This window comes from Acomys minous (assembly GCF_964271855.1).
Source record: "Acomys minous genome assembly, chromosome: 11".
Classification (NCBI taxonomy): domain Eukaryota; kingdom Metazoa; phylum Chordata; class Mammalia; order Rodentia; family Muridae; genus Acomys; species Acomys minous.
Window position 1 is genome coordinate 69,961,657 of NC_140492.1, and position 24,876 is coordinate 69,986,532.

The following is a 24,876-nucleotide window of genomic DNA, read 5'->3' on the forward strand; positions in this document are numbered from 1 at the left end:
TAAATGAGATCACTTATGTGGTTATAGTACATAACACCAAAAGTACTCACGCAGTACTTGCAAAGTACCACACATTCCCGAGCAGCTTATTTATTCTAAGTATCTTATTCATTTAATTCAAGGCCAGGTGTGGTGGCGCACGCCTTTAATCTCAGCACTCGGGAGGCAGAGGCAGGCAGATCACTGTGAGTTCAGGGCCAGCCTGGTCTACAAAGGGAGTCCAGGACAGCAGAGAAACTCTGTCTCAAAAATCAGTGGGGCATGGCGGCACACGCCTTTAATCCCAGCACTTGGGAGGCAGAGGCAGGCAGATCACTGTGAGTTCAGGGCCAGCCTGGTCTACAAAAGGAGTCCAGTATACAGCCAAGGCTACATGGAGAAACCCTATTTCAAAAAACAAAAAACAAAAGCCAACTTTGTTCATTTAATTATCACCATTACCTCATAGGTATCTGTCTTTATTAAGTCCATTCTGCAAAGGAAGAAACAGGCACACAGAGAGATGCTAACTCACCCACTTGTGGCTAATAAGTAGAAGAGACGGGATTGGAACTGTCTTCAGAGGCGGCATCTTTACAGCATAACGGTGCTAGTGCTCAGCTGAGGGAAAATGCCCAGTAAGTGTCAGATATGGATTCACAGACCAAGCTGGGGACCTCGGCTCCTGGGACAGTGTCCGGAATGAGACTATCCTCCTCTTCCACAGCAGTGAGGGTAGGTAACTCATGTGAGGGAAAATGGTAAGCACTCAAGTTAGCTAATGGGCACACTATGAAGAAGAAGAAGACAGACTTTTGGACCAGACACCAAGGCTTGAGCGCACGCGCAGCTCGCTGGCCCCCGGGGCACCCAGGTTGGCTAACAAACACAACAGAGCGTTGTGTTTCTCACCTGAAAGACACCAGTGATCTTCCTTGCAGAACTACTGTGCAGGCTGGAGACCAGTGTGAGTAAAAGGCCTCCGCGGCATGGGGCAGAGGTCTGATCTTCATTATTCCTATCGTCCTGCAAATACACCCACGGCTTATGTCGCTTCCCACCAAAGCGGCCCCATCACCTATTTGTAAAGCGGCAAACACACAGGCTAAAATGGCCACCGTGGAATCACCATAGTATTCGAAGCCCGTCACGGACAGAAACTGACCATCTGTCGGTGGGAAGAGACTGGGGTCCAAAGACATTGTGCTAGTGTGCTTTCCTTCAGGATGCTCACAGGGCAGAGGTATGGAGGTGTGGACATTTAATGTGTGACTTTGGAAAGCTGGAGTACACAGTGCGCATTAGGAGGCAGAATTTTCTCCTGTTGGTACAAAATGACAAAATAGGTAGATAGCAATGGTTTAAAATTAGCTTTGAAGAATGGAAAATAATTGAGAAGAACATGCCAGAAACTGCCAAAGGCAAGGAGACTAGAAAGGGAGGGCACACGTGGAGAACAGCAAGCCGTCCAGACTGGCAACGTAAATTAGACCTGAGAGTGTAGAGGCAAGAACTGCAGGGCTGGAGAGATGGCTCAGCGGTTAAGAGCACTTCCAGAGGTCTTCCAGAGGTCATGAGTTCAATTCCCAGCAACCACATGGTGGCTCACAACCATCTATAATGTGATCTGATGTATGTATACAGGCAGAGCACTGTATACATAATAATAAATAATAATAATAAATCTTTAAAAAAAAAAAAGAAGTGAACTATGCTGGGCAGTGATGGAGAACACCTTTAATCCTAGCACTTGGAAGGCAGAGGCAGGTGAATCCTTGTTAGTTTGAGGCGATCCTGGTCCACAAAGTGAGTCCAGGACAGCCAGGGCTACACACAGAGAATCCCTGTCTGGGGGTGTGGGGGGAGGTGAATTGTAAACTGGGCACATCTTTAATCAGAGCACTCGGGGGACAAAGGCAATCATATCTCTGTGAATTCAAAGCCAGCCTAGTCTACATGGTGTTCCAGGATGGCCAAAGCTACAAAAGAGAGACTCTGCTTGCAGGCTGAACTGTGTAGGTCACACAGGCATTCCTAAAATGACAACAAGGTGGGAAATCACAAACCCACAAGGACTGTAAACTCGAGAAGTGTTAGCAGCCAATGGAAACATCAAACAGTTTGAGGAAAAGGATGGTATTTGGATGAATATTAACTGACCTGGCAAAGAAGAAAGAGCTACCTGCCAGGCACGCGGGTTCAAAGATGCTTTAGACCAGAACTGATTTGTTATGAAAACCAGAACCAAAATAATAATAACCACAAATGAGGGACATGGGCACAATGTGGCCTCTGATGCTGATGGGCTGAGCGAAGAGCTGGAGGTTGGCCCTGCACTCCAGGCCTAGCCTGCCTCTCAGGCTCTCTACATTCCACCCATTAGAAGAAATTAGGGAGATGCAGGTGAGATGCTGTGCACTTGGGGAAGGCAGAGGACAGCAGGCAGATACCACACCGAAAGCAAGCAGAGTCACCAAGTGTGCATCCTTCCCGAGGGAAGAGGGTCGGAGAAGCCCCAGCTGTATGGTTGGTCTAAAAGACCTATTGGTACCACCAGGGCTGGGGAGTCCCCAGCTTCCTACCTGATAGCCATAAGCTGTGACCTACCACTCACACAGCTCAATATAACACACACACACACACACACACACACACACACACACACACCTCACACAGCTCTATACACAGAGAGAGGAAGAGAGAGAGAGAGAGACAGAGAGAGGGAGAGAGAGAGAGAGCTTTCAATGAACAGTTTAGGCCTCATTAAAAATTATCTGAAATGAATAGTAGGGAAAAGAAAAAACTCTAAAAGACAAAGACTTAGGAGGAGAAGAGAGGGAGGGAGGGAGGGAGGGAAGAAAGGAGGATGGGAGGGGGAAGAGAGGAGGGGGAAGGGGAAGGAGAGAAAAAGAAAGCAGAAACAATTCAGAAAAACACAAAAATTGAGCAGCATAGTTAATACCTTAGAAAACTAGAGAGCCATTGAACCCAGGAAACAAGATGAGGGAGGTTACCAAAAAAAAAAAGTTTTCAGAAGCTGGGGTGGGTGGGATTGTGTAATCCCAGCACTCAGGAGGCAGAGGCAGGAGGATCACTGTGAGTTCAAGACCAGCCTGGTCTACAAAGTGCCTACACTGAGAAACCCTGTCTCAAAAAACCGAACCTCCCCCCCCCCCAAAAAAAAAAAGAAAAGAAAGAAAGGTTCTGAGGATAGCTAGTGTATGAATTTGTATATGTTTGGATGAAAACATCTCCTGAAAGTAAAATCATCAAAAACACACATTAAAATAACTCCCATAGGGGAAAGCAGTGTTTAACTACTATTCCAGAGGGCTAATTAATGTCATCATAACAAGATTCTAGGAGGAAAAGGAGGAGAAGCTGGAGGAATACCTACAAAGAAAACATTTAATTTTTTCTAGGACAATAAAAGAAAAAATACCACATTAACTTACATTATTATAATGCTTCAAACATCAGACAAAAAAAGAGCAGATACTTAGACCTTCTAGGGAGAAAAACTGGGTCACCTACAAAGGATTAGGGTTCAGAATACATTAGAAAATGCTGGAATGGGCATATGAGACCTAACTGAGCAGTGAAAGTATTCTAAAAACTAGTTTATGGTGATTATTGAATAACATAGTAAATTTAGTAAAAAAAAAATCATTAAATTGAAATGAGTGAATTTTAGAAATCTAAAATACACTTCAATAACATTGTAAAATACAGAATTTGTAAGATAAAAATATTTGTACCAAAGTACACAGAACATTTTAAATGTGAAAATGTACATTATAAAACAGTAAAGTAATGCATATATAAATAGTAAACATCATTAAAATAAATTATCATATAAAGTAAAACAAGCTGGTATTGGTGGTACACACCAGCAGGATTTGTCAAAGGAAGCAGAGACAGGCAGATCATGGGTTCAAGGCCAGCCTGGTCTACACAGTGAGTTCCAGGACAGTCAGGACTACACAGAGAAACCATGTCTTAAAAAATAATCTGTCCCCCTCCCAAAAAATGGTAAAGCAAAACAGAAGGAATTCAGGTACCAGTGAGATGACTCAGTAGATAAAGGTGCTTGCTGCCAAGTCTGGCAACCTGAATTTGATGTCAGGACTCATATGATAGGAGAAGATAGCAAATTCACACAGGTTGCCCTCTGACCTCTGCACACACACACACATGCATGCACTCACATGCACACACACACACACATAAACGCACACAAACTCATGCCTATATGCACAAACACACACACACACAGGCTCACGCTTTTGCAAAATAAATGTAAAAAGGAATGCTAGGAGCTAATAGAGCCATTTCTTCTAAAGTCTAGAAGAGGTTTTGAACCTGGGATTCTCTAGTTGTCTGCCCACAGAATATGAACAATGCTTTCAGACATACCTGGTTTCAAAAAATGTGTCAGACATACCCATTCTTATGAAGCTATAAGGGAAAAAAAAAAAAACAACATGAAGACTGAAGACCTAGGAAAAAGAGAAACTATTAATATAGGTCAGAGATAAAAGAACTTTCTAGAATGAGGGGTCCTCAGGGTAACAGCTGTGTGACAAGCCAGGAAAGCAGCTGGTCCTGCTGGAGCAGGAAGACCGCAGACTTCAGTTTGAGTGCTGTTCCTATAGAAATATAGACAGTGTAGACGATATGACTCATTTTGCTACTATAATATTATAATCTCCAGGGGGGGGATGCTTTTTATGAAGAAATGTAGGTAGTCATGGTATTGCATGCTTATCGACTCATCTACTTGAGAGGAGGCAAGAGGATCAGTTGAGTCCAGGGGTTTGAGACCACCCCCCCCCCGGACAACAAAGGGTACTCAGTCTTGAAAATAAACAAAATAGAAATGTAATCATACTTTATTATATTGTCTAACTAAGAGGAATATTAGCATAGTGGTAAGAGTGTAAATTCCGAGTATTGATGCAACTGAAAGCATGCTCCAAGGATGTGGTGTTGTATATAAGTACGTATGCAAAATTTAGTCTTGCCACAGTTCAGGCTTCCCCAGGAGCTGACCCTGAGACAGGGATCTGCTCAGTTATCCCGGAAGTGCAGGGGACACTTAGAAAATTGAAAAAAACGAGCCCAGTGATGCACACCTTTAATCCCAGCACTCGGGAGGCAGAGGCAGGTGGATCGCTGTAAGTTTGAAGCCAGCCTGGCCTACAAAGCGAGTCCAGGACAGCCATGGCTACACAGGAAATCCTGTCTTGAAAAAACCAAAAAAGGAAAGGGAAAAAAAGAAGAAAAAGAAAAAGGAAATTGAGAAAGCATTAGAGGGAAGAAACAGCAGGTGATTAAAACACACAAAGTGTGGTTAAGGCCACAGGAGCAGCGATGAGAGATGGGGCAAAACACACACTTGGGAGGGGATTGAGCTGAGGGTGTTTATGGTCCAGCTCCCAAGAGTGCAGGGTGTGAGTGAGGGGGACAGTAACTTCCGGGGCCTCATCTAGCTCCTCGGGTGTGTATAAAGCCAGAACTTTCTCTTACAGAGACAGCCGCCTTGGCCATTGGAAGTGAGAACTAACGCTGCGTGAAATGGCTGGAGAATGCAGGTGGGCTATAAAGAGCAGCAGCAGCAGCACGAGAAAACATTGACCATGTCCGTAACAGGACAGTCTAATAATGCAGTCATGGGGGTAAATACCTGAGAGATAGACAGACAGACAGACAGACAGACAGACAGACAGGGCTGGGCGGGGTGGCGCACACCTTTAATCCCAGCACTCGGGAGGCAAAGGCAGGTGGATCGCTGTGAGTTCGAGGCCAGCCTGGTCTACAAAGTGAGTCCAAGGACAGCCAAGGCTACACAGAGAAACCCTGTCTCGAAAAAACAAACAAACAAACAAACAAAGATAGATAGAGAGATGGACAGAGATAGATAGATAGATAGACAGACAGACAGACAGACAGATAGATAGATAGATAGATAGATAGGTTTTATAACACACACATACACACACACACACACACACACACACACACACACACACACACACACACACTACCTGTTAGGCCAACAAGCGGGCTCAGCAGGTGAGGGTTCTTGCCATCAGCTGTGACTTCTAAACGCTGGACTTGGCACAGGCGGCCTTCCAGCTAGGAACTTGGGAATGGTAACTCTTTAGTAAGGCCGTGGAGGAGCAAGTGGGAGGAGGTGAGAGTGCGTTGGGGCACAGCACAGGGAGGCAGCAGGCCAGACATCTGGGGAAAGTCAAAAGGCCTCAGGGGTGTCTGGAAACCATTTCCAGTTCGGGAACAGGAGACCGTGTGGGAATCCTAGGAGGACACAGATGAAAGAGCCGAAGCAGGGGGCTCATCGGCAGGACCCTGACACATCTGGGAGGCCAGACAGAGGAGATAGTGAGCAGATAAGAAACCTCGTGACAGAAGTGTGAGAGGTTGAGGTCAGCAGTTCCAGGGGCCACACCGTGGACACACCCCTGCCTCGCTCAGGGAGTCCAGACCTTGACTTCCGGCCTTCTTCTCACCCCTCATTCTGGGCAGGTTTTTAATCTCTCCTGACCTCAGTCCGCAAATCAGAGCAAACTGAACTGATTACCAGTCAACTGTGTGCGTGGTACATGCACAGCATGCTTCAGAAGCAGAAATGCATGCAGAACGCTCGAGAAACAGCCATTCCCTGGTCCTTACGTCTGACACCCCAGGCCCCGTCCTCAGCTGCCCTGGTGTCCCTGGTCCGTCCTCGGCAGCCCTGCCCCCCACCAGATCTTCCTGCAGTAATGGAGGTAGGAGGCCTCTCGGGGCTCTGTATCTATTCCAGTTGGTTGAGCCTACAATGTAAGGGGCTGTTAAATATTTTGACTGTCACTCCTGCTAATAATACCTCCTCGGCCTACCTGACAGCAGCCTGGTTAGGATCAAACGAAGCAGCAGACATAAGTGGCCTCTGCAAGGGCTCCAAGCGCTGCCACCACACAGTGGGCAAAATATTGTTTTAACATCAAAATGCAAAGGTATTGCCGGAGAAAGATGTGGTCACAAAGGGCAGGAACGCAGAGCTGTGATGAATTGCAGGCTTGCAACAGCCCAGGGGAGGGGAGATGGGGGGGGAAGGGCTGGGAGCAGCGAGGCAGGGAAGGGAGGGAGAGAGGGGTGCAGAGGGGAGAGGCTGTAACCAGGCGGATTGTGGTGGTGTGGCGCTGTGTGAAGGAAAAGGGGGTCTAATTCCCTGTGTCCTGACCTAGACCGGGACACCACAGCTAGGACCTCAAGCTGGGCGACAGCCCTAGAACACTTGTAGCTACCAGTCTCACCACCACTACCATGTCTTCTTTCTCCTTTCTCTCTCCTTCCTCCCACCCTCCTCCCCTCTCCCCCACCCCCACCCCCCTCTCCCCTTCTCTCTTTGAAGGTTGGGCTGGAAAAGCAGGCAGTGTAAGTCCTTGTGCAGCTTGAAATGTTTTGTGTCATTGGTAGAAGCGCAGGATAGCAGAAGCCACAGCCACCTTGAAGTTGGCGCCGCCTCCGCTGTCTGATGCTTTCAGAACCGAGCTTCATGTGTGGTTTTCCTACACTATTCGTCTCAGCGACTCTCTTCTCTCCCAGGGTCCTCCGCTGAGGAGCGTGCTGAAGCACTTCCCTTTCGTCACTGCTCATAACTGAGTTAGCTCCTGTGACCCCTGGTTTACAGCCGGGGAAAGCAAGGCTCAAAGTAACAGACAGAACATACTAGAAGGGGTAAGTCACCGGGCTGGTGGCAGCGCACGCCTTTAGTCCCAGCACTCGGGAGGCAGAGGCATGTAGATGTCTGAGTTCGAGGCCAGCCTGGTCTGCAGAGCGAGCTCCAGAACAGCCAGGGTTACACAAAGAAACTTTATCTCAAAATAAATAAATAAATAAATGATGATAGAAGAGCTAAGTCTTCTCTTTCATTTCCAACGCCCTACGTCCAAGCCCACCTCAGTGACTTCCATCTGCCACAGAGGGATTGCCCAGGACTAAGCATTCTCTCTACTGCGTCCCTGTCTTCCCCAACCCTGGCTCTTGCTCTCATCACATCGTACGATGTTTAATAACTGCCAAAGGTTCCTGGACTCCCTCAGAAGAAGAGGTAAGGTCCTCGGCTCACACGCTAAGCCCTCTGCAGCTGAGCTGCAAACTCCAAGCCCCAGAAGAGCCTGGTGGGCTAAATGCATGAGTGCCACAGGCAAGTGCTGCTGAGTGAGGGGAAGGGAGGTGCAGCCACCATGTGTCCAGCAAAGATGGCCACGTGGGGACAATCCTAGACTTAGGGTCAGCTCTGGAAAAGCCTGAAGTCTGGAGTTTTTCATGAGTCAGTTAGTCTTCTCTCTCTCTCTCTCTCTCTCTCTCTCTCTCTCTCTCTCTGAGTGGGTGATTTATCTTGGGTTTGTTTTGTTTTGTTTTGTTTTTCAAGACAGAGTTTTTCTGTGTAGCCATGGCCGTCTTGGACTTGCTTTGTAGACCAGGCTGGCCTTAAACTCACAGCATCTCTCTCTCTCTCTCTCTCTCTCTCTCTCTCTCTCTCTCTCTCTCTCTCTCTCTCTCTGAGTGGGTGATTTATCTTGGTTTTTGTTTTGTTTTTCGAGACAGAGTTTCTCTGTGTAGTCGTGGCTGTCTTGGACTTGCTTTGTAGACCAGGCTGCCTTTGAACTCACAGCGATCCTCTTGTCCCTGCCTCCCAAGTGCTGGGATCAAAGGCATGCACCACCATGACCAGCTGGGGTGATTTATCTTGAAATGAATTTGAGAGAAAGATTTGAACATGACGCTTACTCTCTTCTTCCTGGTCCCGTCCTGGAGCTGATCTGCCTGCCAGTCCGAGGCACTGAGGACACAGGGGTGTTGTAGTTTAGATGCTATCTGGTTCCTGGATGAAGGAGGAATCCTCTGAGACAATTCAGTGGAGGGTGGAGAATGTGGGTGCTAGAATCAGGATGGTGAAAGATTTGAGAAAGTTGTTTAGCCCCAGTTCTGACGTCCATAACTTGAGGTTGCCACAATGCTCGGGGTCTATCCAGGGCCATCAGCACATCCATAAGTTAGTGGCTTAAATTAAAAGTGGGGACTGAGCTGGGCATGGTGGCGCACACCTTTAATCCCAGCACTCGGGAGGCAGAGGCACAGGATCGCTGTGAGTTCGAGGCCAGCCTGGTCTACAAAGAGAGTTCCAGGACAGTCAAGGCCACACAGAGAAACCCTGTCTCGAAAAACGTGGGGCCTGAATGTTGTCTTGTTTTCTTGCAAGCCTTCCCTTTCTCAATAAATGGCACCTTCATTCTTCTATGACTCAGGCCGGAAACCAGAGAGTCATCTGTTCCTCCAGTCTCATTCAGAGTGAAAGTCTGACTCTGCAATGGTCCATGAGGCACTACCTGGGACCCGGCAGCTGCTCCTCCCTGTGCCAGCCACTCTGGCCTCCCTGCTGTCCCTCAAATGTAAGGGACATACTTTTGTCTTAACCCTTGGCACTGGCTGCGTCCTGCCTGGGAATCTGCCCTCAAGTTGCCATACAGCTTGTTTACCTAGCCCGGGTGTGTTTTAATTGCTTCGCTCCTCCCCTATTGTCACCTGCCTAGCTTCTCTCGATTGGACAAAGGGCCACCATGGAAGCCACAAAGAGTGGGGGAGGGGAGCATGAGGATGAGAGTGGGACACTTGGCTGAGCAAGAGTAGGGCCCAAGTCTACTTGCAAAACCAGACACTGGACAGAGGGTGCCTTGGTCCTGGAGATTCCCTCTTTATGACTTGCACGGAGAAGTTAATAAGCTAACAGATGCCCAGATAGGAGATGTTTTCTCTCTTCTGTTTGCTTGTCGCGTCATCTGTCTCTCGTCAGGAGTAAGTGTCTCATGGACAGGAATGCCCCTTTTGGTCACTGCTATATTCCCAGGCCATATAAAGGCTCCAAACATTTAGTATGTGTTCAACAAATCAGTGAATAAAGTAACCCCTTTGAAAATTTCTGTTGTGTCGTGTTAAAAGGTTGGCACTAAAAATAAAAGTTAGCCGCGTCTTTATTGAGTTTTCATCTCCTCGGATCACTTAAAATCTCCCACCTCCCGGCAGGGCGGAGGTTCCAAACATCCATTAGCACCTCGATGCCACCCTCTGCCACCGCTTTCTGCCGAGCCTCACAGAGTCTGGGGTTACCGCCATCCGATACCGACTTCATGTCTTCTGCATTAATCACACGCCGCCTTGCCAACTCCAGTTCCATCAGCTAATGTTTCCTGCCACTGTACTGGCAGTGTCGGGCTGTCTGCATCACAGGCTAGAGATGGAACCGTGGCCGACAGCCTGTCTGGATCTGCACATCCAGCTGCCTGCTGCTCTCTGTGAACCTGGAGCCTCTCAGGTATCCTCGAGGCAGTGTGTCCAAAAAAGTACTTCCGGTTCCTTACTTCACCACGGAACAAAGCTATCCTTCCTGTCCCATTGCGGCTCTCAGCCAGCTCTGAGGACCCGTCCGTCCACCCGTTAGCACCAAGGCCTCTCCTGCTTCTTTTGTGCTGCCTCGCTCGTGTGCTGTTGTGCAGCCTCTGGCTGCTCTCTTCCCCTGTCATTCCATCACCCCCATCTTCCCATCACTCCTGCAGCCACCAGCGTGACCTTAAAAGTGAATCTGAGCCCCTCTGTTAAAAATCTTTGAGAGCCAGGTGGTGGCGGCGGCGGCGCACGCCTTTAATCCCAGCACTAGGGAGGCAGAGGCAGGCGGATCACTGAGTTCGAGGCCAGCCTGGTCTACAAAACGAGTCCAGGACGGCCAAGGCTACACAGAGAAACCCTGTCTCAATAAACAAACAAACAAGATCTTTGAGTAGTGTCCATGTCAAGACACCACTCCTAAGACCCGTGTGCTCTCGGGCCTCTGCCCCACAATCTCCAAGCTTAGCTTCCATGCTGTCTGCCTGTCATTCTGCTTCTGTGAAACCAAGGTGTCATTGCTCCCAGACCCTGCTGTGGGGTCCCACACCCTGTGCTCTTATTTATTTATTTATTTATTTATTTATTTTATTTTTGGTTCTTTGAGGCCAGGGTCTCTCCGTGTAGCCTTGGCTGGGCTGGACTCGCTTTGTAGACCAGGCTAGCCTCGAACTTGCAGCGATCCACCTGCCTCTGCCTCCCGAGTGCTGGGATTAAAGACCTGCGCCACCACCGCCAGGCCCAACACCCTGTGCTCTTCTTTCTGCTTCCTTCACCTCCCAGGGGACATTCCTTTATCCTTTGCCCATTTACAAGGACAATCGGAGTGCAGGATGTCCAGCTTTCTTACCTGTATGAATAGAAGTTGCAATTTGAATTCTTCTGAGCCTCTATTTGCTCCTCCATAAAATGCAAACCTGAGGCCAGGCAAAAAGATGGAGGAATTGTGAGATCCTGAGAAGGGAAAGGAGCCCGTATCCCAGGCTCTTTCCCGCTGGAAGCAAGAACTCCTGCACAGTTGGCAACACTGTCAGGGGAGGCTGCCTCTGTAGTATTCCTTTCACATTTGATATTTTATAGCAAAATAGCAATGCCCCAGGCTGAAGGCCCATGGGTGTCTGTGATCTTTTGTAAACATCATTCCGTTTCCCCCGGACAAAACTGCTTAAAGATATCATGCGTTCTCATCCCCCCCCTCCCACTAGATTTCACTTCATTGATTGTGAGCCTGCGGGGTGGAACTCAGAACCACCCCAGGACAGATTAGTCATTTCCTCCAAAATCCTACATATAACTACTGTGAGCTGTGCCTCTCTCCTGAGGGGCCCATGGCCATGCTTGGACTATGCTTGGCGACTCTTGGGTGTGGTTTACTTTTGTGTGTGTGTGTGTGTGTGTGTGTGTGTGTGTGTGTGTGTGTTTCGAGACAGGGTCTCTCTGTGTAGCCTTGGCTGTCCTGAACTCACTTTGTAGACCAGGCTGGCCTTGAACTCACAGCGATGCACCTGCCTCAAGGCATGTGCCACCAGCACCACCATGGCCGGCTGGGTGTGGCTTGCTTCTAAGTGCCCCTTTTCCTCCCAACACTCATGCGTTGAAGCATCTTTAATTAAAGAAAACAATCTCCTGCTTCATAAACTGGCTGCTACCAAAGGTCTTTTCAGCCCTGAAGCCATGAATCCTGGCTTGGTGTGAATCTTGGGAAGCTTCTCAGAAGGGTGACAGGGGAGACCCTCCACTGTACCCCCAAACACTAACAAACCGAGTCTGCAGCTCAGCAAATGCTGAGCAGCGCACTGAGCACCTGCTGCTCTGTTATCACGCAAGCCCCCTCACACAGGGCCCTGTCCCTCTTTAAGCCACTTACTTCCGTGGCTGTTTGGACACCTGTGGCTGCACTTAAAACAAGATGGCGGGTGCACTTCTCTGTGCCGCACACTGGCTAACTGGACCTGAGGTCCAGCCTTCGAATATCAGCCCGTAAACACCGATTCCATTTAACAGGGTGAATTAAATAAGCACTGCAGTTGGGGAAGACATTTGGGACTGGTGAGAGGGTCAAGTGGGTGACAAAGGCACCTGCTACCAAGGCAGACATTCTGCTTGCGCTCCCTCCCGGGACACTCATGGTGGAAGGAGAAAACTTGCAGAAGACTCCAGCAAGCTGCCCTCTGACCTTCACACATGCGCCATGGAGCAAAAGTAGCCACTCACACAAGTAATTAAATGTAATTTCTTTACAGGTGGAGGGAGTGAGGGGGGGGGGGTGGGGGGGTGGGGGGTATCAGCAGCTGCTCTGCGGCATCATTGTTTCAAGGTGGCCTACAAGTGGCTCCACCTCCATGGCTGAGTCTGTTTCACACCTCCGGACACCCAGGGCTTCGGATGGGATGACTGCTTTGCCAAGGATTGTCCAGGCAGGGGGCTGGTTGTGGACAGGCAGCATTCCAGAGCCTGTGCTGACATACAGGCTCATCATCTACTGCTGAGGAAAGTCTAAGAAGGAAATGCTGATGAAATTGCTCAAGCAGTAGGAGTGTGGTGGGTCCGAGTGTAGCAACGCAAGCAGCCAGGCCTCCTTGTACGCTCAGCAACCTCATCTCAGCCTGGGGCTCGGCGATGCCTCCTCAGCCCTGCCCACCTGGCAGCCTCCGGAAAGACAGAGTTAACACCTCAGCCATTTGCGTTCCTTTGGGCTGCACTACCAGACACCTCTTGTGTCGATGGGCAAAAGTCCATATGCATTTTACCTCAGTCACAGAGAAATGTGAGAGCCTCTTCCCTTCCTCATATGACACAGAATAGATGAACCACTGCCTCCTCTTTTTAAAAAATCTGAATTTCCAGGGTCATTATTGAGTATCCATAAGAAACTTGCTTCCAAACAAAGTTTTGCAGTGTAAATTTCGTGCCAGTCTGGGAAAAAAAAAAAAGGTCTCCTCTCATGCCTAGCTGCTCCTACATGCCAGCCTCAAACCACAGGAGCCATATCCGGCCAGGGCCACTGTCAGACCTCAGTGGGCACGCTGAATGTGCTACCCAGAACACTGGAACCGCATTGTGAAACACAAAGAGCTCACCACTTTGTTAGCATTTTGCAGACCCTGACAGTCGCCGTCTGACTCATATTTTTAATTAACCCTAAGAATTGAAGTGGGGGACAGAGTACACCTAGAACAACCCCAGGGGGCGCGGGGGCAGTTTAGGTTCAGCAAGTCTCACAAACAGTAACATAGTGAGAAGTGTGTGTGTGTGTGTGTGTGTGTGTGTGTGTGTGTGTGTGTGCGCGCGCATGTAAGGAAACTCATCCTCCACTTAGCTTAGCTCATTGCTGGGCGTGAAGGGTGGCCTCCCACACTCTTCCTGGCATTGCCTTCTTTTATTTTATTTTTTACTGAGTCTCATCCTTCTGGCTCCTTTTGCTTTCTGAGAGGCCTGGGCATCTCCCCCGGAGCCCTATTCCCCAGCAGTTGCCGCCCTGCCCTGCTTGCCTTCCTCCTCACTGCCTTCCGCAGGGGACCCTCTGGCTTAATTCCTTCATGCTCCATCTCCTGCTAGCTCTCTATCCCTTCCTTCAGCGCTCCTCTCCCCGTCATGTCTCAGCCCTGCCTTAATTTATTCCTCCTCTGTTTTACTTTCTGCGTGTTTCTACCACTGACGTTAGTCCAGAGCCTGTGGCCCCTCCTCAGGAACCTACCCTCACAGTCCATTACCCTCCTAGGGGTCAGCGCCTGGTAAAGGAGAGCGGAAGTAGAGCCATTGTTCGGGAGAACTAGCTGCCATGGACTGAGGCCATTGAAAAGCTGCCCAAGAGTGGGAGGCTCTTGGCTACAAAAGCCCCATTCATCGTAATCCATTTTGCAGACGCACTGGAGGGCTGCGGGCACCTCTGTGCAGACATCCTGGTCCATGGAAGAGAGAAGCCCTGGCCAGTTCTAAGTTGTGGATCTAATCCCCCTCAGATCACGGCGGCCAATCGCCAATGGCTCACAAACAAACAGACTTCCTGTAGGCCCTGTGCAGAGCGGAAGGGGCGAGCATGGGACAGCGCCTGGTTGCCCCTCCCTCTCTATTCGCGGTTGTTTGTACGAAGGTAGGGATACAGGGAAATGTCAGAACGCCGTGAAACGAAGGCGTGATCTAATTTATTTTTGCAGAAGATTAAAAACGAGACCTGAGATGCCGATTTAAGTCAGCCGTTCTGAAAACGGTTAGACATGACGAATAAGAAGAGGGCCCACGTGTCAAACGCCGCTGAAGAGGCCTGGTGCGGCACAGCCAGCCTGCGTCTTACACTGAGTGATGTGAATAATTTATCTCATTTCACCCTGCATTAAGTACAAGCAGGGCGATCTTCAGTTTATTTCAGAACACATTAACCCTTGCCTGCCTCAGTCTACCGTTTCCTAGCGGGGAGGGGGGAAGCTGGGAGGTTTTCTGGGAACCCTTTCTTCTGCTCTTGTGCTAGACAATAGTAACTAGCCCCCCTAGTCCTTTTGCAGGGATCCCCAAGGATTCCATAGATAGAGTGACAGCCAACCGAGGCTATTTATTGGGGCACTTACCCCTTATAACCTTCCAACCTCCCCAGGCCCGGGCTGGCTTCCCAGTTCTGCCAGGTTCTTCCCATTTCTCTTACTGATCCCCTTCATTCTAGGCCAGAAGCACAGTGCAACTTTTTGCTTCTCTCACTGGGCTCATCACCAGAGAATGTCACCTGGCCCCCGAACTCTGATTTTTCACCACTCTTCCCTGGTGTGGAAGGACGCAGGCCAGCCTTCTGCACCCAGACCTCAAGGCCTCCTCTGGTTGGGTACCACCACCTCTCCTCCTCCTCCTCCTCCTCCTCCTCCTCCTCCTCCTCTTCCTCGCCTTCTTCTGCCCCACACATCCCCTTCCACCCCTCAGCCAAGCTCTCCCACCTCCATTTCTACTTTGATCTTTGCCCCCCTCCTCCTCATAGGAACCTTCTCCCTGTCTTCCCGGTACCCACTTGAGCCGAGATTCCTGTCACTTCAGGGGTTTGTGGCCACACTGAGCTACCCACCAGCAAAAGAGAGTGCTCCCGGAGTGCGGCAGACACTAGGATATCTGCCCAGCAAGCAGAGCATGGAGAGCCACCCCCAAGGTGTCTGTGATAGGCACTCAGGTGGTTCTTTAAGGAGCAATAAAAAGAAAAGAGGAACCCTTTCTTAGACACTCGCTCCCATTTCCCAGACCATTAAGAAGGCATTGATTGCCCATGGCAAAAATGAGGTTTTTAACCCGGGTTTCTGGGAGCTTTACGACGGGGTGGGAAGACTTTTCCAAGCTGTTCCTTGACATCACTGTTGCCCTCCTCCCGTTAAAGGAGGTGTAAGAGACTGAGGCAAGACCTTTGTCTGTGAAAGTGATGCACAGCCCGGAGGGGGGTCAGAATTACTGGCAAAGCTCAACGGAGCCACGATTTTGAACATTTCTGAGCTTCTGGCCCTGCCCTTCTAGATAGTATTCAAGGCTTCTTAGATGACTCAGCGTGCCTGGTGCAGCAGCCACTGAGGCTGGACAGCAAGGCCGTGAGCAGCCTGCGGCCCTATCTGCCCCTCCCTTCCATCCTAGAAGGTGTGTCCTGCCTCCTCGTCCTGAGGGGCAGGGTCTCCTAGTTTTACAGGCTACCCTGCTTTGCTCCCACCTGAGACCATCCCAGACCTTATCTCATACTCTAGAATCTCAAAACAATTTTCCCTTTGTCCACTTTCCAGCTGTGTCTCTTGCCTTAAATCTCTTTTAGGATGAGACGAGAAATGAACAAAGCAAATGAATGATATCTCTCCCCACCCCCCACCCCCCACCCCCTCCTCCCCTCTGTGTTTCCTTATCTGTGAGATAAGCCCAGAATTGTCCCCATCGGCCCCTGTACAGTCCATATCGGAAGGATGACGTGACCTGCCTGGGTGAGGCGGTTAGCTGTAGGTGGATCATTCTTTCGTAGAGACCTTTGAGAATTCCATGTCTCTGATTAAGCCTCTCACAGCAAATGACCTTGTCTGGTAGTGGCCTACATACCCACCCAAAAGACAGGGCTCAGGCAGGATGGGGTTACTTCCCCTATGCCTCCTGCTAGACCCACTCCCAGCTGCAGACACCCTAGAAACAACTGCAGGTGACCCAGCCCGGGCAAAAGACAATGCAAACAACCAAAGCCAGAACCAGCGGCGACCCCATCAGCTGGCTGCCGGAGAGGCAGTTAGACTCCGAGAGGCTCTGCTGCAGAGCTGCAGGGGTCAGATGGACCCAGGGACCCTCAACTCTACAGCAGTGCCTTAACGTGCACCTGGAGAGACCTCCTGGTCCTCTGTGCCAGTCAGCATCTGAAAGAGCATCCTACATAGATGAGGATGATTCAGCATGGGGGGGGGTTGGCAACGGGGAGGGGGAGGGGCAGATGTGTGGGAGTCTGGGTGTGTATCTTAATGAATTCTCTGCACTGGAAGAAAGGATTGGCTTACTTTAAGTGAGGTAGAGGACTGACAAGAGGGGGAACCCCTCAAGTGTGACAAGGGAAGCAGTAATTAAAATAGCAGATTGCTATGGGGTGGGGGGAGGCTGGAAGGGGGTACACTGGTGTGTAAAGACCAAAAGGCACCCGGGGAAGTGTCTGACGGAAACAGTTCCCAGGGGTGTTCTGGGGAGAAAAAAAAATCCATCTGGAAACAGAAAAGAAATGAAACAAGACTTTGCTGCATTATTTAAAGCTTTCCGGAGGAGGGGGTGCATAGGAGGAAGGAGAATGAAAGTCCTTTACCGATGGGGAATTAAAAGAATCATAAGGGCTTTTAAAAATGACTCAAGAAAAATAAAAAGGACGCAAAATGCTGTAAGCCGGCGAATTAATGGCGGCCAAGATTCTAGGTTCGTTCTTTAAATCTGCTTAACAGGGAAAAAACGAAGGAGGGCCATTGGTATGCTAGGGGAGTCACTGGGCCCTTGAAGACGCAGCTCCAAGATCAGTGGCAGACCTGAGAGTGAAGTGTCTCCCAGGACGGTCAGAGCTAGCCAGGAATCAGGTGCCACAGCGGCCACCATCTGCTTCCATCAGAAGGGCCTGGCTTCCTGGCTATTTCAGTCTTTCATAGGAGATTCCACATCATGACCAGAGTCAGCAAAGCCCACAGACGCCCTCGCAGCAAACCGCGCTGGCATTAGAAGGCTCTCCTGTGGATGCCGTTGCTTCCTGGCTTGGTGCCCTTGGGCTGGGTTCTGAACCTCGAGGAGGCTTATCTGCAGCGAAGATGAAATGGGATTAAGTATGAACAAGAGGCTATCAGCACTGGGCAGTGCGGGCTGTGAACGAAGGCTCGGTCACTCTGGCTGCCCTGCTTCATACCAAGGCAACTGTGCACGGCCATCCATTAGCACCCAAGCCCCACCCACCAAGATGTCTGCAGGGCCCAGCCTCATCCCAAGAAACCCTGCAGATGACTGGTGGAATGAGTATCTATCCATAGGCCATGTGAGGAAGAGAGAAAGAAGAGACAGTCTGGGAACAAAGCTTGGCTTCTAACCACAAAGCAGTGGGATCCCTGAGGTGATCCAGGGAGGAGTCTGCAGGACTCCATGGGAACCAGCTCTGGGGTAGAAGGGCAGGAGGAAGTCTAACTGGCCCCTCCCCGCATCCCTCTTTGCCCCCTTCGTATCTGCGAGGCTGGCTTGGGTGAATGATTTTTCAGGATGCTAACAGGCTTGTACCCTTGCTGGGAGTCATTTACACTTGCCTGTTTCTTTAAAAACTGTACTAGCTCTCTTCCTCCACCCACTCCCGACTCCCTGACAGGGTTTCTCTGTATAGCCCTGGAACTCGCATTGTAGACCAGGCTGGCCTGCCTCTGCCTCCCTAGTGCTGGGATTCAAAGCCCGTGCACCACCACCTTCCCACTCCTCTTTAACAAGGGGACCTCTGACTTGTGCTTGACAGTGGAAATGATGCGGAAGATGAGGCCCGGGCCTCCGGAAACCCCAAAGTACGTGCAGGTTGCTCAGGTCTCCCAGCTTTCCCTGTGTTCTGAGCTCTGGTCTGCCCTTGTACCTGGTGGGGGCCAGGAAGACCTCAGTATGGCTGTGCCCATCACTCCAGGCTGGATGAGAATGTGTCACAGATAAAAAAAAAGGCCAAGGACCTTCAATTTGCATCTGCCTGGGTCAGGCTCACCAGGCATCACTCTGTGCCCTGGAAGATGGGAGAGAGACGCATTGTGGTCCAGCCCCCTAATCCACCAACTATGGCGTGGCTGAAGTGGTCGACTCCCACCTGCAACCCTAGCCTAGTGTGCCCACCTCCCCAGAAGGCCATCTGGCTCAACTGTGATCCGTGAGTTAGATGGGAGCCTGTGGCCAAACTGCAACTTGAAGCAAGTCCTTCGGGTTCTCTGACCTTCCGTCAACCCATCTTAAAATGGGAGCAATTACAGACACCTCAGGTGACTATAAGAAGAGTAAACTAGGAGGTATAAACACAGTGTCTTTGTAAACACAGATCTTAGACAAAGGGCTGTGAATTATTGGTCAATTATGCATGAGGCATATCAACTCAGACCAATTCAGGATTTTTTTTAATGGGGTCTCATTATATTTCCCAGGTAGATTGACTCCTCCCACCTCAGCCTCCTGGGTACCTGCAACTATAAGATGTACTCCTCCATGCCCAGTTCAAGGAATCATTTTTAGATATCTTATCTATAAGCTAGAATGCAACCTCACTTTTTTTTTCCTTTTAGCTTCTATTACACCCTGGCCTTTCCTCTTACCGCAGCATTTATCAACCTGTTCTGCAATTGTTGCTTTACATATTAATATTCTACTGTCCCCTGTTGACCTCTTCTTGTATATAGGGCGTTCATCCACTCAACAAGAGGTATTCTCCACTCTCCACCTACCCAATACACAATAGGGGGAGGGGGTCCTCAATATCTGATGGATGTCTGGCCTAAGACACTGGGTGTGGGGCTGGTGTTAAAGATGTCAGATGTGTGGCCACCAGGGGGCAGTCGCGCTCTTCCGAGCAGGACCACTTGAGTACTGCAGAGCCTCTTCTCAGAGGGCAGAGAGGGCTTTGCAAAAATTACTCTGGTTAATAAAGGCCAGAGCCTAGGGTTCTCTCTTTGTGTCTGGCACCAACTCTGTACAAAGACAGGCCCATCTACCATGGTGTCCTGAGTCCTGCTTTCTGCCTGTAGCCTGAGTGCCCAACAGTCAGGAGGGCCAAACCAGGTTGCTCCCGGTGGAGAGAATAGCGGTGTCTGCTGACAGGATCTGAGGGCCAGTGGACATGTAGCGCATACATATGAGTCGATGAGTGACTCATCTACTGGAATTCTCAGACCCCCTTCATTCAGCTCTGGCCATTCACACACAAAGTGGGCCAGCACCGAATAAATGGAGGTCCAATGCAGGGTTAGCTTGCACTGACTTGCTTCGTGGCTGGGGCCAGTAGCGTAGCTTCCTTTCTCTGAGCCTCGGTTTCCTCACTTATAAAGTGAGGGCTCTGAGAGATGGCTGAGTGGTTAAGAGCGCTGGCTGCTCTTCCAGAGAACCATGCTTTGATTCCTAGCATCCACAGAGTGCCTCACAGCCACCTCTAACTCCAGTTCCAGCGAACCTAGCACCCTCTTCTGGCCATCACAGGTACTGCATGTATGCAGTGTGTGTGTGTGTGTGTGTGTGTGTGTGTGTGTGTGTGTGTATGTGCGCGTGCTTGCGCGCACACACAGACACACACATAGACAAAACAACTATGCTCATAAAAACTGAAAGTGGGGGAGGGGAAAAATGATGTGGACTTGGGGGTTAGATGGTTAATGGCTTTTCGGGCTCTGACAGTGATACTTTGTTAACGTCAAAGCATAAGCTACCAAACCAAAGGCAAGGAATTATTTTTAGATTCCTTACCCAGAAGCTACAATGACACCCCCTTCGTTTCCTTTTTAGCATCCATCTTATCCTAAGCTGACCTCTGCAGCAACACTAGTCAATCTGCTTTGTAATGGTTGCTTTGCATACTAATCCTGCAGCCCTCTGCTGACCACTTCTCCTGTCTCCTGTGACCTCTTCTTGTCTCTTGGGTACAGACTGACTCAAGTCCCAGGCTCCAGGTAATGTGGCTTCTCAGCCTAGAATGGAACTTGAATCCTCAGGAGGGGCTCCCGCCAGCCCTGGCTTCCTACCTGACAGAAACCAGCCTCGCTTGGCTGGACGTTTAACAAATGTTGCTCGGAGGTTCTCAATGACTTCCTGAAGGGTCTCACTCAGCTGTGCGTGTGTGTGTGTATGTGTGTGTGTGTGTATGTGTGTGTGTATGTGTGTGTGCGTGTGTGTGTGTGTGTATGTGTGTGTGTGTGTGTGTATGTGTGTGTGCGTGTGTGTGTGTATGTGTGTGTGTGTGTATGTGTGTATGTATGTGTGTGTGTGTGTGTGTGTGTGTGTGTGTGTGTGTGTGTTTCCCAGGTGCAGCTGGCTCCACGTGTCTCTCCTTGACCCCAGTCCCCTCCCCTAGCTCTCAACCCACCTGCAATCCCTCCTGGTCATCTGTGTTGCTAACAGCTGGGAGGAAAGAACCCTGGGCAGACCTGCTGGCCTGCGACTCTGCCAGCAGATAGAGTCAGGACCTCTGGCTCCTAGGATCCCTTGGGGCACACGCCAGCCCCCCTCTCTTCACCTCCGGGAGGTGCAGGCCAGATGACAACCTAGCAAGCACATGCTGCTGTTGAAATGAGGGGAGTGATGTTTCTTTATAACGTGTGTGTCCCCCCCTCCACCCTTGAAATAAACCCAGACTTAAGAACAACAGAAACACGTACAATGTGTTTTTAGTAGAACCCAGATGGAAGGCTGGAGGCCCAGCGGGCTGTCTCCATAGAGGATTCCTGGCTCTGGAATTTTGCCCTCTCCTCCCCACCCCCTCAGGCACATCCCCTCCCAATCTCTGGGCCTGGGTTTTCTGGTCTGGAGTAGGCTCCCCCCCTAACCCCCATGTCATCTTTTTGGTGGTGTTTCAGACAGGCACGTGATGGGACTTGGTGGGGGGGGCGACCATGGCCACCTCCTGGACACAGCTCAGTGGGGTGAGACCTATGGTTTCAGAGATCTGGGGAGAGGGCGGTGGGGACCAAGACCAACCCCACCCAAACACCTGGATCTGCCGAAATACAACAAAGAGAGTAAATTAAGACATCTGAAAAAAAGAACTGCAAGGAATTCCACTCACCCACATGGCCCACTGCTTTTTGTTACATAGTTACAGTTTTCCATATTAACATATGCAAATCCAGCCCAGTGCGTGAAGATTTAGGATACAAAGCCCTTTCTCCCCTTCCCCCCAAATGGTCCAAGGATTTGCCTGTGGGGTAAAAAACTCTTCACCAGTTCCATTCCGAGTCTACTCAAACAGAAATGTTGGTCTGCTCTGGGTGAGGGCAGTTTCAGGGAAGGAAACAGAGAAACTGCCGGTAGAAGCCGTTGCTTCTGTAAGCCCTACCAGTCACTTTGCACTCGCCTCAGAGTATTCAGGGCCTTCTAGAAGAGAAGAAAATCAGAGATAATAATTCACCAGCTTCTGGAAGGGCTGGGTTTGGTCAGAGAGGGGTTGCCTCCAGGACCTCAAGACAGAGCCAGCTGAACAGAGGTGAAGTTTGCGTGAGACTTGTAGACAAAGCCAACGTTAACCTGAAAAACATAAAATAAAAAAAAAAGCATGGAGTTGGGAGAGAACATCCCATTGAAGGGATAAAGGAGGAAGAAGAAAAGCCATAAAGACTCAGGTGAACAGGGTCAGAAAGTACGAGAAGAAAGACAGCATTGAGGCCAACAGGAGATGCCAGGAGAAAGAGACTTTCCAGAGGGCCAGAATGGGACCTTCTGACGCTTAATTGGGAGGCTACCTGGGCCCCTGACCAGCAAGGGGGGCGGGGGGGGGGTGGGTTAGATACTGAGAGCATGCGCAGCTAGGCCCAAGGGAGAGCCGGCAGGCAGGCAGGCCGAGGTCATGCGGCTGCCAGTACAGAGCCCACCAGCACCACCACCAGCCTCCAGCAGGCGAGAGTTGCTTTCCAACCCCACGTCCCACGAGAGTCAAAGACCATCTTCCTGCCCTCCTGCCTGTGGGAAGAAGTGTCACAAGTGCTCTTGGCAGGGTGCCCCCTGAAGGCCCTTTGCGTCCCAGACTCTTGGCCTGGCACCTCAGGAGGGTGGCTTTTTCTGTGGACTTAGGGACCTTACCCGCTGTGTCGGGGAGGGGTGTGCAACCATGACTCTCAAAGACAAAAAGCAGACCACCAAGAGGCTTGTGTGAGAGAGAGGAGGAGAGCTTTTGGGTTTGTTTCGGTTTTTAGCAGAAGGAAAGAGGTATCATCTTGGCTCCCCAGACCGTTGGGCCTGGTTTTCCGTCTCCTCCCCCATCTCTCTCCTCTGCCCCATTTGACAGTCACCTCTGGAGCAGCAGTAGACGGAAGTGGCGAGAAGACAGGAAGTGCACACCCGACTCTGCCCAGCACACAGTAGGCTCTCAAGGGCCTGTGAGGAAGGCCTTGCCGCCATGAACCGTGAACCGGAAGGCAGACCCACAGAGTAGGTGCACAGGGCCCCTCCGCCAAGGCCCAGCAGTGGGCAGGAAGGCTACATCCGGGTCTGAGCTGCGGTCTCTTGTTCTCAGCCGTGTAGCCCCCATGCTGTCCCCTGGGACCCTCAACACACAAGACCTGATACATATGCATGGAGGAGTGGGGCCCAGAGTGGAAGGAAGTGGCCAGACGGGAGGGAGGGGACGTATTAAAACCCCCGCTGGCAGTCCTACGAGCAGGTTTAACGTCCTCCTGACAGGTCTTGAATACATCACTGGGAACAGCTGACACTGCAGCCAGGTTTCCCCAGGAGTCGTTGGCAGCGGAGTCCGGTGGGAACCGAAAGTAAGTGGCCCCGATTGCTCTGACTTCGAGGGCTGAGGGCTGGAGGCTGCCCTCCGTGAAGGCTGCGGAGAGCAGAGCTGTGGTTGCAGACCCAGTCCCGGGAAGGTGGTTCGGTAAGCATCTGCCTCTGGGTGGAATTTGATTAACCTGGAGGGAGAAATTCCGTCTCTCTCCCTCTCCCTCTCTCAACGGAAAGCTCTGAGTGGCATGTCGCATATGTCTTTTATTAATAAAAGATGAGAAAATTGGAATCATTATTACTACGCAATTGTAGTTCGTTGGTGAGGCCTACTCCTTCAAAGCCTGGGCGCTGGGCTGGGGTGCCGGAAGAATGAGCCGGACCTTGGTATGAACTCCTTGGGGAAGCACCTGTGTAGGAGGCACCTCAAGCAGCTGCAAACCGAGCCATGCCTTTTGAGGCTCTCCGTGCTTCCAGACCACACCGTAGCCCTGGCGCCAGCCCCAGAGGCCAGCTGACCTGAGAGCGAGGCCCTGCCCTCCTACAAGTGCCATGTCCTTTTTTTTTTTTTTCCAGGAAGTCCGAGTCAGAGCTCATACTCCTGTACTGTTGACTTACACAGCTGTTCTGGGGAAGCAAAGACAGGCCCCACGGGCTGTTGTCCGCAACCACTTACCCAGGTACCTTACGTAGCCAGGCACTTTGCTAGGTGGCAAGAATGAAAAAATAAAATAAAATAAAATAAATAGTGTAAAATTAAAAGCCTTGCCTTCCAGAATCTCACAAACTAGTAAAGGTACCCAGAGAAGTCTGAAATGGTAACACAGTGTACACAGGGCAGCGGGGGGTGGGGGGGGACCAGGGGGACCCTAGAATACCAACTGTGCCCCCAGAGACCTGGAGGTGGGGGTGGTTCACACCCATGCTCTTGACGGAGAGGGCCTCACCCTTGTCAGGGATGAATGGAGGTAATCTACATTCCCCCATGTAGCTCTGAGACTGCGTGTGTGTGTGTGTGTGTGTGTGTGTGTGTGTGTGTGTGTGTGTGTGTGTGACCCTGATACTAAACTTTGATACTTTGGCTGAGTTATTGCTGCATCTATGCTATGGCTGTGGTTGTTAGGCCCGACCAGTGGGCATTAAGAGGGAGCCACACATGATCCAGGAGGGAGCCAGACCAAACTTCATATCGCTTCAGCCTTTTGAGGCAAGGACCGAGCTGCGGGTAAAACAAGACATCTCTGTTTCGGCAACATGCTTATCCGTCCACTTGTGGCTTTTTTTTTTTCCCCCTCTTTGGGGGCCTCCTTCGGTGTTTCATGAGGTTGTTCTTAGGGTGCCAACATGTCCCATCCCAGCCCTAGAAAGCCTGGACCACATTGTCAAAGGACTGATGTCACACTCTCAGGAGCCAGGGAATGGTGACAGGGTTAGAGGGAGGGACTTCCTCTGTCTGGAGGACGATGGTTCACAGGAAGCCAAGGTCTGGCCACGTGTCAGCTGTCTGACCCAGATCAAGCCTGTCCTTCCACTGTTCTTTGGCCTAGAACTTGGGAG

The 24,876-nt window shown here is 50.5% G+C and overlaps 1 long non-coding RNA gene across 1 annotated transcript; it reads left to right on the top strand.

Moving 5' to 3' along the window:
- Positions 1 to 22,518: 22,518 nt before the first annotated feature.
- Positions 22,519 to 24,029, top strand: LOC311608345. Its single transcript, XR_014782913.1, has 3 exons — positions 22,519 to 23,022; positions 23,275 to 23,473; positions 23,896 to 24,029. It is a non-coding gene; the product is annotated as an uncharacterized lncRNA (long non-coding RNA).
- The last annotated feature ends 847 nt before the right edge of the window (positions 24,030 to 24,876 follow it).